This window comes from Saccopteryx bilineata, chromosome 2 (assembly GCF_036850765.1).
Source record: "Saccopteryx bilineata isolate mSacBil1 chromosome 2, mSacBil1_pri_phased_curated, whole genome shotgun sequence".
NCBI classification, from domain to species: Eukaryota; Metazoa; Chordata; class Mammalia; order Chiroptera; family Emballonuridae; genus Saccopteryx; species Saccopteryx bilineata.
Genome location: NC_089491.1, coordinates 165,349,801 through 165,363,055, shown reverse-complemented (window position 1 = coordinate 165,363,055; position 13,255 = coordinate 165,349,801). Strand labels below are relative to the sequence as shown.

The 13,255-nt window shown below is 36.4% G+C and overlaps 1 pseudogene; it reads left to right on the top strand.

The window, feature by feature from the left end:
• Positions 1-521: 521 nt before the first annotated feature.
• On the top strand, positions 522-1,074 carry LOC136323028 (high mobility group protein B1 pseudogene; annotated as a pseudogene).
• The last annotated feature ends 12,181 nt before the right edge of the window (positions 1,075-13,255 follow it).

The window sequence follows — 13,255 nt, the reverse complement described above, 5'->3', positions numbered from 1 at the left end:
CATTCACCTCAATGGGTGAATACTAAGAAAGCTGTTTTCAGAAGTATTGGGGTACACAGCTCTTCTCCCCACCCCTGTTCTTTCCTTGCACTCTCACCCCCATCCAGCAGTGAACCCATACTCATTTCCAAGCTTCTATTCAAACCTAGCTTTCCTCAGCCAAAACAGCTACACAAACTTATAGCTTCCCACTTGCTCCACTCATCCACCACCCTTCCATCTGGGAGACTTTGTCTGGTTTTTCTATCCTTGCCATTGACAAGATGCAACACTAAGGGGGAGACACTACAAGGTGTTCAAAACCTCAAATAAGTTTGTTTGTAAAAAACAATATTTTAGTTACATTTCCAAAGTATATGCTGAATGTCTCTCTTCAACATCCATATTGCGGTTCAGATGAATCATCTCTAAATGTAACATAGTGATGATTGCAGTCCACTGAGCTCCACAGAAAAAGTGTCCTGGCCAGTGAGTGCCAGATGGGCACTGTGGGACCCCCGTGCTTGCTGAGGAAATTAAACATGTGCAGAGGAGATCATAAGAATCTGAGAGGCAAAATGTTATGCTTTATGTGTGTGCAAACTTGCCAGGAGGAGCACAAGAAGAAGCACCCAGATGCCTCAATGTCTCAGGGTTTTCTAAACACTCAGAGAAGTGGATGACCATGTTTGCTAAAGAGGAAGGAAAATGTGAACACATGGCAAAAGTGGACAAGGCCTGTTATGAAAGAGAAATGAAAACTTATATCCCTCCTAAAGGGGAAACTAAAAAGAAGTTCAAGGATCCCAGTGCCCCCGAGAGGCCTTCGGCCTTTTCCTTGTTTTGTTCTGAGTATCACCCAAAAAGCAGAGGGGAACATCCGGGCCTGTCCCCTGGGAGAGATGTAGAGTCACAGGCTGCAGGTGACAACAACCTGTTGGAAAGAAGGCTGCTGAGCTGGAGAAACAGGCAAAGGATATTGCTGCAAACTGAGCCAAAGGAAAGCCTGATGCAACAAAAAAGGAGAAGTTGTTAAGACTGAAAGAGGCCAAAAAAGAAGAGGAGAAAGATGAAGATGGAGAAGAAGATGAATAAATTGGTTTTAGCACAGGTTTCTTTCTTGTCTACAAAGTGTTTAACCCTCCAGTACATGACTCACTCCTTTTCAAATAAATGTAAATGCAAGTCTGTGTAAGATTTGTTTCTAACCCGTACATTGTCTTTCTTTGTCTAGTTAATACAGTACTGAATGTGTCTTTGGATAGCCCTGTCCTGGTGGTATTTTTGATAGCCACTAATCTTGCCTGGTACAGTATGAGGGTTGTAAACTGGCATGGAGATTTAAAGCAGGTTCTTGCTGGTGCACAGCACAGATTAGTGATATATGAAGATGGTAGTTTTTTCATCTTCAGTTGTTTCTGATGCAGCTTATACAAAATGATTGTTGTTCTGTTAACTGAATACCACTCTATAATTGCAAAAAAAAAACAACTTGCAGCTGTTTTGTTGACATTCTGAATGCTTCTAAGTAAATACATTTTTTTTTAAATTAAAAAAATGTAATGTAATGACTCTAATTGTTAATCTGGAAAAGTGCAATAAAAATAGTACAGGAGTAGCGAAAAGGTTGGAAACACAGACAATATTGTGTATTTAGTGTACCATCTTCAGAATAACAATCAAATAACAATTTACATGGAGAGATTTCTTATCTGAAATTTCTTAGAAACAAAAACATATTGAACATTTTTTAAATATAAATATCATGCTTTTAAAACTATGCTTTCTGACTTCACCAACACCCCACATAATGCCCTGTAATTTAAACAAACTTCAATGGACAACAGGAGTAGTGTACATTCTCCATTTAGTCTTCCAAGCTAATTGTTTTAATATAAAAGCTATTTATCTACACGTAAACCCTTCCATGAGGATGGCCAATTCAAATTTTGAGTAAGCTTATAATGTATTATTAGAATATACCAAAAATGGGAATAATTTTGAGTTTTGCATTGTAATGAAATCATGGAGCCTCCAATGAGAAGCAGAGTACAAAGGGTCATAGTGTCCTATTTCTCCTTTTCTCTAAAAATAGAATTCTTATTATATAAATACTCTATCTGTGTTACACAATAATCTAAATCAGTGAGAGAGAACTTTTGCTTACCACCTTGTCACCTCCACAGAGCTAATTTTGCATCTACTCCCTTTAGCCCTCATGGATAATCATAATGAGTACATTCCCCCATTGTCAGTTAAGACCATGTCTGATGCATGTCTCATGCTGCTGCATAGTCTGTAATTTCAGTAACTACACTATATTTTTAATTATTCCCCTGCTGTCAGACATTTATTTTATAATATTTCTTATAATAATTAATGTGGCAGCTAATCTTTATTTATTTATTTTTTCCTTATGGATTCTTTCTTCAGAATATTTTCTAGTGGTAGGATTGAAGGTCAAAAGCCTGGATGTAATGAAGTTTCTATTTTTCCCAGTGACCAAGGAGCTTGGAGAGCCCCAACCACAGCTTCCTGTCTTTTCCTTGAGACACAGCCATCAGAGGTTTACCAAATGGCTACTGTGACCAACTTCCACCCCTCCAACCTCCCACAGCCCAGAATGCTGGGACAAGCTTAGAGTCCAACTGGGAAAATATTATGACTTTTAATCTATATATACTTATTATGTGTGGTTACCATGTCATTCTCAACAAGGAGTAACACCAGCACTTTAAGATCATAGCAATGTCACTGAAAGAAAAAAAGTTAAAAAAAAAAAAACCAAAAAGGTCTGTGGCCAATAGTGACATTTAAAGAGTTGTATGTTCATTTAGTAAATGTAAAATGGTCCTCCTTGTTGTTTTAATTTGCATTTTTTAAAATTAGTAAGATTGAATTATTTCCATGTGTTTGTTTGCTAGTTATTTCCTCTTCAAGGAATCATCTATTTCTTTCCCCAGTGTATTTACTTATAAGGATCTAATATTTTTGTATGAGTATTTTATATAGTATGAAATTAAGCCTTTTTAATATATGCTAGTATTTTCTAGTTTATTTTTTTCATATAATTATAAGATTGTTTTAATAAGCTATATCTACCACTAATTCTCATAGAATTGCTTCAGAAAGCTTTGTTAATTGGTTTATCTTCATTCATGTTTCCAGATACAATACAAAATTGTCAATGGTTGGAATTTTACAGCAAGCTAGGTATAAATGATGGAAATACCTTTGGTCAATGTCAAATTTATGTAGTTGACATTGAGTTTTATTTTATTTTATCTTATTTATTTTTACACTGTAGAAATATAATAGTCAATTAAAATAGACTGGTGTTTTGGGGGACCTCAGAGTAGATAATGGTGTTAGGGCCTTTGGAATATGGTGAGGCAGGAGCTGGGCTTATTTGGAATGGCGTGAGATAAGGGCATGCAGTACAAAGTGAACAGATGAGGGGTGGACTGGGAAGAACTCAGATAAGAGAAGTTTCTTCATTTCTCTGGCCTTTTCCATTCTCTTTTCCTTATCCCTTTCTGATCACTAGATCAGATTTCCATAGGAGGTAGTTTGCAATTACTTTTAGTATCTCCCTTTGTTTCTTTTCTCTCTGTTACATTTCTTCCCAAACTCCCCCACTACTTCCTTTTCCTTATCTCTTATGACATATAGCACAATTACACTGGGGTCAAACAAGTTGGGTCCAGGTATCTCTATTTGATTACAGTATTATTCTACCTTATCTGTGTGGGATACACATCAAGACCCCCATACTCCCATTAGATGCCCAAAACCATGGAAAGCACTGTTTTTTCCTATTCATACATACCTTTCACTTAAGGAAAGCATTTTGCAGGTTCTCTTTAGCATATTGAATTGCCAACATCACTACTCGTGCACTTTGAGGCTTAAATCATTAAGTAAAATAAGTATTACTTGAACTCAAGCACCATGATACCCAGACAGTTGATCTGATAACTAAGTTGGCTATTAAATGATAAAACAAGCCAGAAGCATATATGCATGGGTATGCTGGACAAAGGGATGATTCTTGTCTGGGCAGAACTGAGTAGGAGTATACAAGATTTCATCATGCTATTCAGAATGACATGCAATTTAAAACTTATGAATTGGTTATTTCTAGACTTTTTCAATTAATATTTGACCATGTTTGACCACAGGTAACTGGAACTATGGAGAGCAAAACTTCAGATAAGGGGAGACAACTATATTGTTTGATTTTTTTCAGGTTACTCCTTGTGGCTCATATTCTTCATCTATAAAATAGAGATAATAATAGTACCAATTTCTAGAAGGCTACTATGATTAAAGAAGAAGCTGTTTGAATGCTTAGCATAGTGTGGTAAACTATATTACTCACAAATATTTGTGCTCCTTCTTGGGGAAAGATTGGATTCCTTATCCTATTGATGTTAGCCTTGGTCATAAGACTTGATTTATCCAATGAAATATGAATAGAAGTGACATTGGACACTTTGAGGAAACAGATTTAAAGCCAGTACATTGTTTGCTCTGTTCTGTATGTCTGCAATTATGACAAGTAATGTTCTAACAGCAACTGCTCTATCACTCTGAGTCTCAAAAGAAGATGCACAATAGAGTCACAGCCAACATCAGTGGGCATGCAGCATAAGCAAGAATAAAAACATTGTTGTTATAAGCCACCGAGCTTTGGGGGTTGCTTGTTATCACAGCACATCCTAGATTATACTGATTGATATACACAGTATTGTAGGAGATTATATCATGACTGGGAGGTATAAGCCAATTTTCAGTGCTTACATATGCCTGGAAGACCTTTGAGTTTTTTGTTTTTTTTAAGACCTTTGAGTTTTGACTAGCCAGAATGGAGTATCATGGATGATACCTAATAATAGAGCTTCAAAATACATGAAGCAAAAACTAATAGAACTGCAAGGAAAAATAGACAAATCAACAATTATAGTCAGAGATGTCAATACTTATTTTTCAATAAGTGATTTAACAAGTAGGAAAAAATTAATAAAGACATAGAATATTAAGAACCAGGTTGATCTAATTGACATGTTTAGACTATTCTACCTAACAATAGCAGGATACAGACCTTTTCAAGTGCATCAAGATAGACCATATTATGGGCCATCACATAAATCCTAATTGAAACCATTCAGAGGACAGATATTCTCTGACTATAAACAAAATTAATTATAAAAGAAATCTAGAACATATATAAATATTTGAAAATTACACTATACACTTTTAAAACTGTGCATCAAAGAAGAAACACAGGAAAATAAAAAAATATCTTGAATATAATAAAATGAAAGTACAAAATATGAAAATTTGTAGGATGAAGCAAAAGCAGTGCTTAGAGGCAGATTTATACCTTTAAAGGCTTATATTAGAATAAAATAAAGGTACAAAATCAATCAAAGCTTTTAACTTAAGAGGATATACAAAGAAGATTTTAAACCAAAGTCAGCAGAAGGAAAGAAATAGTAAAGATAAGAGCAGAAGTCAATAAAATAGAACACAGAAAAAGAGAAAAATCAAAATAAAGCTGTTTTTAAAAAACATCAATAAAATCAATAGACAAAAGGAAACAAGAAACCAATACAGTATTAGAAACCAAAGAGGGGGCGGCACTTTAGGTTCTATAAATATTAAAAGCATAATAAAATAATATGAACACATATGTCAATGAACTTGACACCTAAGTGAACAAATTCCTTAAAAGACATACATAATCAACATTGATTTTTAAAAAATTAGAAAATCTACTTAACCTTATATCTATTAAAGAAATTAAATTTTAAAAATTGAAGTCCTAATATGGGCCTAACTCTAGACCTAGATGGCTTTATTGGTAACTTTCATCAAATATTTAAGAAAAATAATATCAATTCTACAAAAACTGCTTCACAAAATTGAGGAGGGAGGCATATATCCCAACACATTTATGAAGCCAGCATTACTGATATCAAAACCTGTTAAAGACATTATAAGAAAAGAAAACCATTGACCAATATTCCTTATGAATGTAGATGCATTATATTAGCAAATCAAACCCAACAGTATTTAAAGGATACTATATCATGCATGGTTCAGTGAAGTTTATCTCAAAAAAATAACACTGATTTGAAATTTAAAAATTGATTAATGTAATTCAATGTATTAACAGAATAAAGGGAAATACAGAAAAAGCATTTGATAAATGTTTCATTTATGATAAAATTTCTCAACAAGTCAACTTGAGCGAGGACATTTACAAAATCCTGCAACTAACACCATACTTAATTATAAAAGACTGGATGAGAAAACATGGAAGAAAATCTTTCTGAACCTGAAATAGGCAATAATTTCTAAAAACAAAAATTAGAGCAAATTACTTAATGATAATTAAACTTCATGAAAATGAAAAACAGACAAGCCACAAATTGGAAAAAAAAAATAGCTGCAGAGCCCTGGCCGGTTGGCTCAGCGGTAGAGCGTCGGCCTAGCGTGCGGAGGACCCAGGTTCGATTCCCAGCCAGGGCACATAGGAGAAGCGCCCATTTGCTTCTCCACCCCTCCGCCGCGCCTTCCTCTCTGTCTCTCTCTTCCCCTCCCGCAGCCAAGGCTCTATTGGAGCAAAAGATGGCCCAGGCGCTGGGGATGGCTCTGTGGCCTCTGCCCCAGGCGCTAGAGTGGCTCTGGTCGCAACATGGCGACGCCCAGGATGGGCAGAGCATCGCCCCATGGTGGGCGTGCCGGGTGGATCCCGGTCGGGCACATGCGGGAGTCTGTCTGACTGTCTCTCCCTGTTTCCAGCTTCAGAAAAATAAAAAAAAAAAAAAATAGCTGCAAAAGACACATTTGACAGAAGCCTGGTATCCAGAATATATAAAGAACTCCTACTCAATAGTATGAAGATAAAACAATCCAGTAAAACAAGGGGCAATGCCTGACCTGTGGTGGTGCAGTGTTTAAAGCGTCGACCTGGAATGCTGAGGTCACCGGTTCAAAACCCTGGGCTTGCCTGGTCAAGGCACATATGGGAGTTGATGCTTCCTGCTCCCCCTTCTCTCTCTCTCTTTCTCTTTCTCTTTCACTCTCTCTCCTCTCTAAAAATTAATAAAGAAAAAAACAACAAAAAAACAAGGGGCAAATGGTTTGAACAAACACTTCACAAAAGAAGATATATGAATGACCAGAAAATACCTGAAAAAAAATGCTTCATATTATTAGTATTCGAGGAAGGGCAAAGTAAAACTAGAATGAGTCACCACTACATAACCACTGGACAGGCTGAAATGAAAAAGATTGTAATACCAACTGTTTGCAAGAACAAGAAGTAACTAGAGCTGTCAAACATTGCTAGAGGGAACATAAAATGCTACAACTGCTTTGAAAAATAATTGGGCGGTTTCTTACAAAGCTAAACATACACTTACCATACAACTCACCAATCTCATTCATAGGTATTTATCCAAGACAAATGAAAATATGAATCAGTATAGATCTGTACATGACTGTTTGCAACAGCCTTATTCATACAGCTAAGGCTGCAAACAACCCACATGTTCATCAACAGATGAATTGATGAACAAATGATGGAATACTCACACAATGAAATATTACCCAGGTATTAAAAGGAACAACTAATGTAAGCAACAGTATCAATAATCTCAAACAGTATTTTGAGCAAAAGAAACTCGATGTTAAAAGAGTAAGTATTGTATGATTCTATTTATATGGAATTCTAGAAAGGAAAAATCTAATATAGATATATAGTTACAGAAAGCACATTAGTGGTTGCCTAAGCCTAGAGGTTGTGGTTCAGGGAGCATGAACAGCAAAAGGGTACAAGGGAATATTTCAGGGTGATGAAAATATGCTATTTCTTGACTGTGGTTGTAGTATGGTTGGTATTCACTTGTTAAAACTCATTAAACCAACTAGATAAAGAAGATATGGCACATATACACTATGAAATACTACTCAGCCATAAGAAATGATGACATCGGATCATTTACAACAAAATGGTGGGATCTTGATAACATTATATGGAGTGAATAAGTAAATCAGAAAAAAACAACAACCCCCCCCCAAAAAAAACCCCTCATTAAACCATAATTAAAAATGGGTGCATTGTATTTTATGGAAATTATATCTCAAAATCTATCTGTTAAAAATAGTTGCAGATATTGCTTTAAGGACACATACTCTGAACCTGTCAGCCTGGATTGGAAATCCAGTTTCAACTTTTATTAGCTATGTGACTTTGGACAAATTACTTAATCTCCCTTTGCTTTAGGGTTATTATTACCTGTAGCATCAGGATAATAATCAGACCTGCCTCATAGGGTCATTGTCAGGTTAAATGAATGGTGCATTGGCCACCTGGCCATTTACAGAAAGGCACAAATGTTCAAAAATATATTCGAATAATTTTTTATTCTATTGTCTAATAAGAGTAAACTCTACTGTTTACTCTTGCTCTCCATAGTGGTTCATTGTTCATCTCCAGTACTGAGCACAAGATGATACATATGGTGGTTACTTGAAAAATCTTTTTAGTGGATAAACTGTTTATTTAATAAATAAACACTCATCATGTTGCATAAAATATATATAGTGATACAGAGTTTCTCTTTGGGATGATAGAAAAGTTTTAGTAATAATGCTAATTGTTAGACAATATTGTAGATGTAGTCAATGCCATATTTTGGTTAAATGTTATATTTTATATATATTATTTTATTATACATAACTTTTCTTTTATTGTGGTAAATATATATAGAAATAAAAATTTATAATATAATAAAAACCCAACAGGCTTGGATTCCAGCTCTGCAGAGGTAGCTCAGAAGAGTTACCATGGTTGTTTTTTCTGTGACTAAAATGTAGAGGAAAATGTTCATTTGTAGAGTTCTTTAAGGTTTTAAGATAAATATATTTCTGAACATCTTGACAGGAAAAGTTATAATTTGGATCCATCGTGGGGTACATTAAGAATCAAAAGAGTTTATCTATCAAGCATTTGTCTTCTAAGATAAAAATTTCCACCAACTAAACTACAGCTGGCTTCCCACACAAAAGCTATTAAAAAATAGAAGATTCAGCTCCTGTTAGCAAAATCATGAATTGAAATATCTTGACTTCTGGTGTTAAGTTGCTAAGTTGCTCAATAACTATATGATTAACATTCTTCTTCTTTAGAACTTACATAACATAATTTGCTCGTATATTTTGAACTCCTCTATAGAAACACCAATATTGTTGATAATGATCAGATTTTAGAAAATGTTCTCAAAGTGTGACAGTTTGAAAAGTATTAGCTTATTTCAGATATTTTTAAAGCACGAGTGAGTGTTCATTTTATGGATATAAAACATTTACATGTTCTCCCTTCTCTTGATGGAAATTATTTAAGGTCTCATGGTATCTAAAATGATTAAAATCACATATCAAGTACAAAGAAAAAACAGAGTTTTAGTGCTTGAATTATCTTGGACTAATATGTCATATTACTTCCTATCATAAAAACAGGATAAAAAGATACCTTATAGTTTCATTAAAAGAGAAGTCTTATTCACTTTTTTCCTCTCTGTTTCTTTCTCTACTGCTGCATGACAACACTGGAGAAGAGAGGAGGCATATTAGAGTCCATAAGTGACATCTGCCTTGAGGTAGAGCAATGCTCTGCCATCTGTTAATGTATTTTAGTTCTCTGGTGGGTAATATAAACCTTGATTACCTTATTATCAAAATTCCATTGTAGGCCCTGGCCAGTTGGTTCAGTGGTAGAGCGTAGGCCTGGCATGCAGCAGTCCCAGGTTTGATTCCCAGCCAGGGCACACAGGAGAGGCGCCCATCTGCTTCTCCATCCCTCCCCCTCTCCTTCCTCTCTGTCTCTCTCTTCCCCTCCCGCAGCCAAGGCTCCATTGGAGCAAGGTTTGCCCAGGCGCTGAGGATGGCTCTGTAGCCTCTGCCTCAGGCGCTAGAATGGCTCTAATTGCAGCAGAGTGATGCCCCAAGGTGGGCAGAGCATTGCCCCCTGGTGGGCATGCCGGGTGGATCCCAGTTGGGCACATGCGGGAGCCTGTCTGACTGCCTCCCCATTTCCAACTTCGGAAAAAATACAAAAAAAAAAAAAATTCCATTGTGATAAGAGTTTCTCTCCCCCAAGGAATCCAATTACTTTATTGTTATTAATCAGTGAAGAACCACAAGGAAGCATTTATGAATAAAAAGGACAAATGTACCAAATGTATTATTTTCTCTACAAAACGTATATGCTAAAGCTTTGGATGGAATATCAGGTAGAAGTTTGCAAGATATTTAAAAAGTTAAAAAGCCCAGTGAAAATTCTATTTATACTGAAACAATGCTACCTGGCCCTATTTTTGGCTTGTATTTTTTTCATAGCATGTTGATTAAATGTTCTAATTAGGGATTATATATGTCTAAGAATTTCATAGGGTTGAAAATGAAAAGGTAAATTATTGCATGATAAATATAGTTTGTTTACTAGATAAATGTTCTGTAAAAAATGAGGTCATTGTGGGAAAAGCATAATAAAACAAATCCTTAGTGATGAAATGTTGGGAACCATGAGTCTATAATAATCATTTAGTAATTTATCATCTTTCTATACCGCTGCTGCCTAAGTGAGTAGTTATTATTTATTTGTGATTTATACCCTTCCTGTTTACATGTCTCATGATAGTTAAATATTGTTCTTCCAGTATTTTGGCTATTTTTTTACCTGCCCAATGAGATTGTAGAATCCTTAAGGAAAAGGAACACCAGGAATTTTCTGCATAGAGTGAATGGTTTCCCTTTATCGTATTCACTGACCTGTGGGTTGTTGGTAAATTTTCTGGTCAAATCTATTTGGTTGCTCATTCAGCAAGTACTTACTGAAAGCCTACTATGAGTCAATCACTGTACCTAAAGTCAAGTGTAATTAGGTGAAGGAAATACACATAAAAAGAGTGGGCAGAGAATGTTCAAGGAAAAAGGAACAGTTTGTGCAAAAAACCCAAAAAACCCTGAGGCAGGAAATAGTTGGGCTGGTCCCAGGAACTGAAAGGACACCAGGTTTAAGCTTTGTGGGCAAAGGAAAGAATGGAATGAGTGAATTTGGAGAGATTAGCAAAATCTTTGTCATGCATGGCCTTGGAGGCCATAGTAAGAAGATTTTCAGAGTATATTTTGTTCTGAGTCAAGAGATTGGGGTGAGGGTGAGGGTGGCAAGAGGTGTATCAGAGAAATCAACTTGGAGGCTTTTTCTTAGACCAAAGTGATAGAAGGAGAATAAAGACAAGTACATTTGAGATTTGTGGAGAAAGTAGAAACCATAGAGTTTGTAGATGGATCAGATGCAGGAGATGAGGGAAAGGGAGAGGTACTTGGCTTGAGTAACTGCATGAAATGTAATGCCACTTACTAAATTGGGAAGACAGGGCAAGGACAAGTTAACCTAAGAGGTTTTGAAAGAAAATCAAGAGTTTGGTTGGAGCTATGTTATGTTTGAGATGCCCTAGAGACACAGAGAGACGTCAAGTTAGTAATTATGTTTACAAGCCTACTAGATACATGATGATCAGCATATATTGATGGTATTTTACATTATGTTAAAGGAACTCTGTATTTTGGAGATTGAAGGGGAGAATGTAAGAAGATAGAAAAGGAACAGGGAAAGGAAGTAGAAAGAAAACCAGGATGTATAATGCACCACAGGTCAAGACTGGAGAATAATCAACTGAGAAGCAGGCAGCTTGAATGCTGCTGAGAAGGAAGCATGAAGTAAATAAAGTGATGGAAAAGTAGACACCACCAGGGTCACTGGAGGCCTTACTCAGGCCATTTCAGGAATGTGAAGAATACTGAAGGCAGATTGGAGACTCTGGGAGAGGTGAGCAATTTGAGATAGTACAAGTCTATAAATCTTTTGGGGGGAGTTTAAGAGAGTGTAGAAAAATAAAATTCAAGAGGAAGAGACAGATTTGGGAGAAGGAGATGGGGCTGAGATGAACTAAGTTTTTAGATATTCAGGTAGCTGCAGAGCATCCAAGTGAAATAATTTTACAGAAGACTAATTTATGACTTGAGAGAAAACTTCCAACCATGTATGTAAAGCCATAGCTGGGATGAGACTCTCTAGCCCCGATGCTCTATAAATAGACCCCGTCTCTTCTACAGTCCATGCTTAAGGTCTTAGTGTAAAAGAGGAGAGGTAGCACATAACCTCTTTTCCAGACATAAGTCTTGGACCACCCAGCTCAGCTACTAACCACCAACTCCATCCTTGCTCTAGAATCTATAAGCCACTTTAGTCCTTTACCTGGCCCTTTAAAGAGTTTTTTTTTTAAAGTTTTTATTTTATTTATTAATTTTAGAAAGGAGAGAGACAGAGAGAGAGAAGGGTGGGAGGAGCAGGAAGCATCAACTCCATCTGTGCCTTGACCAGGCAAAGCCCGGGGTTTCGAACTGGCAACCTCAGCATTTCCAGGTCGACGCTTTATCCACTGTGCCACCACAGGTCAGGCTACTTGGCCCTTTAGATTATTTACTATAAGAGAAATTTCTGGAAGTGGCGTTTCTGGACCAGGAGTTATATCTTAATCTGAGGTGTCAGAAACAGCTGCGCACCCTCTTAGGAACTGTGGGAGGTTGGAAAAGCTGAATGAGCTATGCCGTGTCTCTCTCTTCCTGCTCTGAGTAGCACTTTACTGTTTGGTTTCTGTAGCCTTCGCTAAATAAATCAGGAACTTAATTTTTCCTGGGTCAATTAATGTGGTTCCTTGGGCCATTCCATGGCCCATGACTTTCTTCCCATATTGAGATGAGAATAGCTATGAAAATTAGAAGATATGGAAGGATTTTTGAAGGTGAAACCCATTATGTATGACTTTGAAGACTTTTAAGATTTCTCATGGGAGTGCTTTCTTGTGAGAGTAGCATGCAGGCTCTTTTCCTATTTTTTTTTCAAAATAAGTTTAACTTACACCTACTCAAATAAGGTACCAGTCTTGATTGAACTGACTCATTTGTCAATAATAAGTCCAAATGCTAGTATGGGGGCCGACTACTCCATCAAGAATACAAAGCATTTCAGCTTAAGCATGTCAAGAAGCAGTGAACTTTTTCTCATTGTTCTAACAGCACCCACTGACTTACACATGGTTTCTTTGTGTTCTGAGAGAGACTGTAGGTTCAGTGCAAAGGGGCAGGGACACAGTATGGGCAGGATATAAAAAAGATGATTTATTGTATACCATGAAGAGAA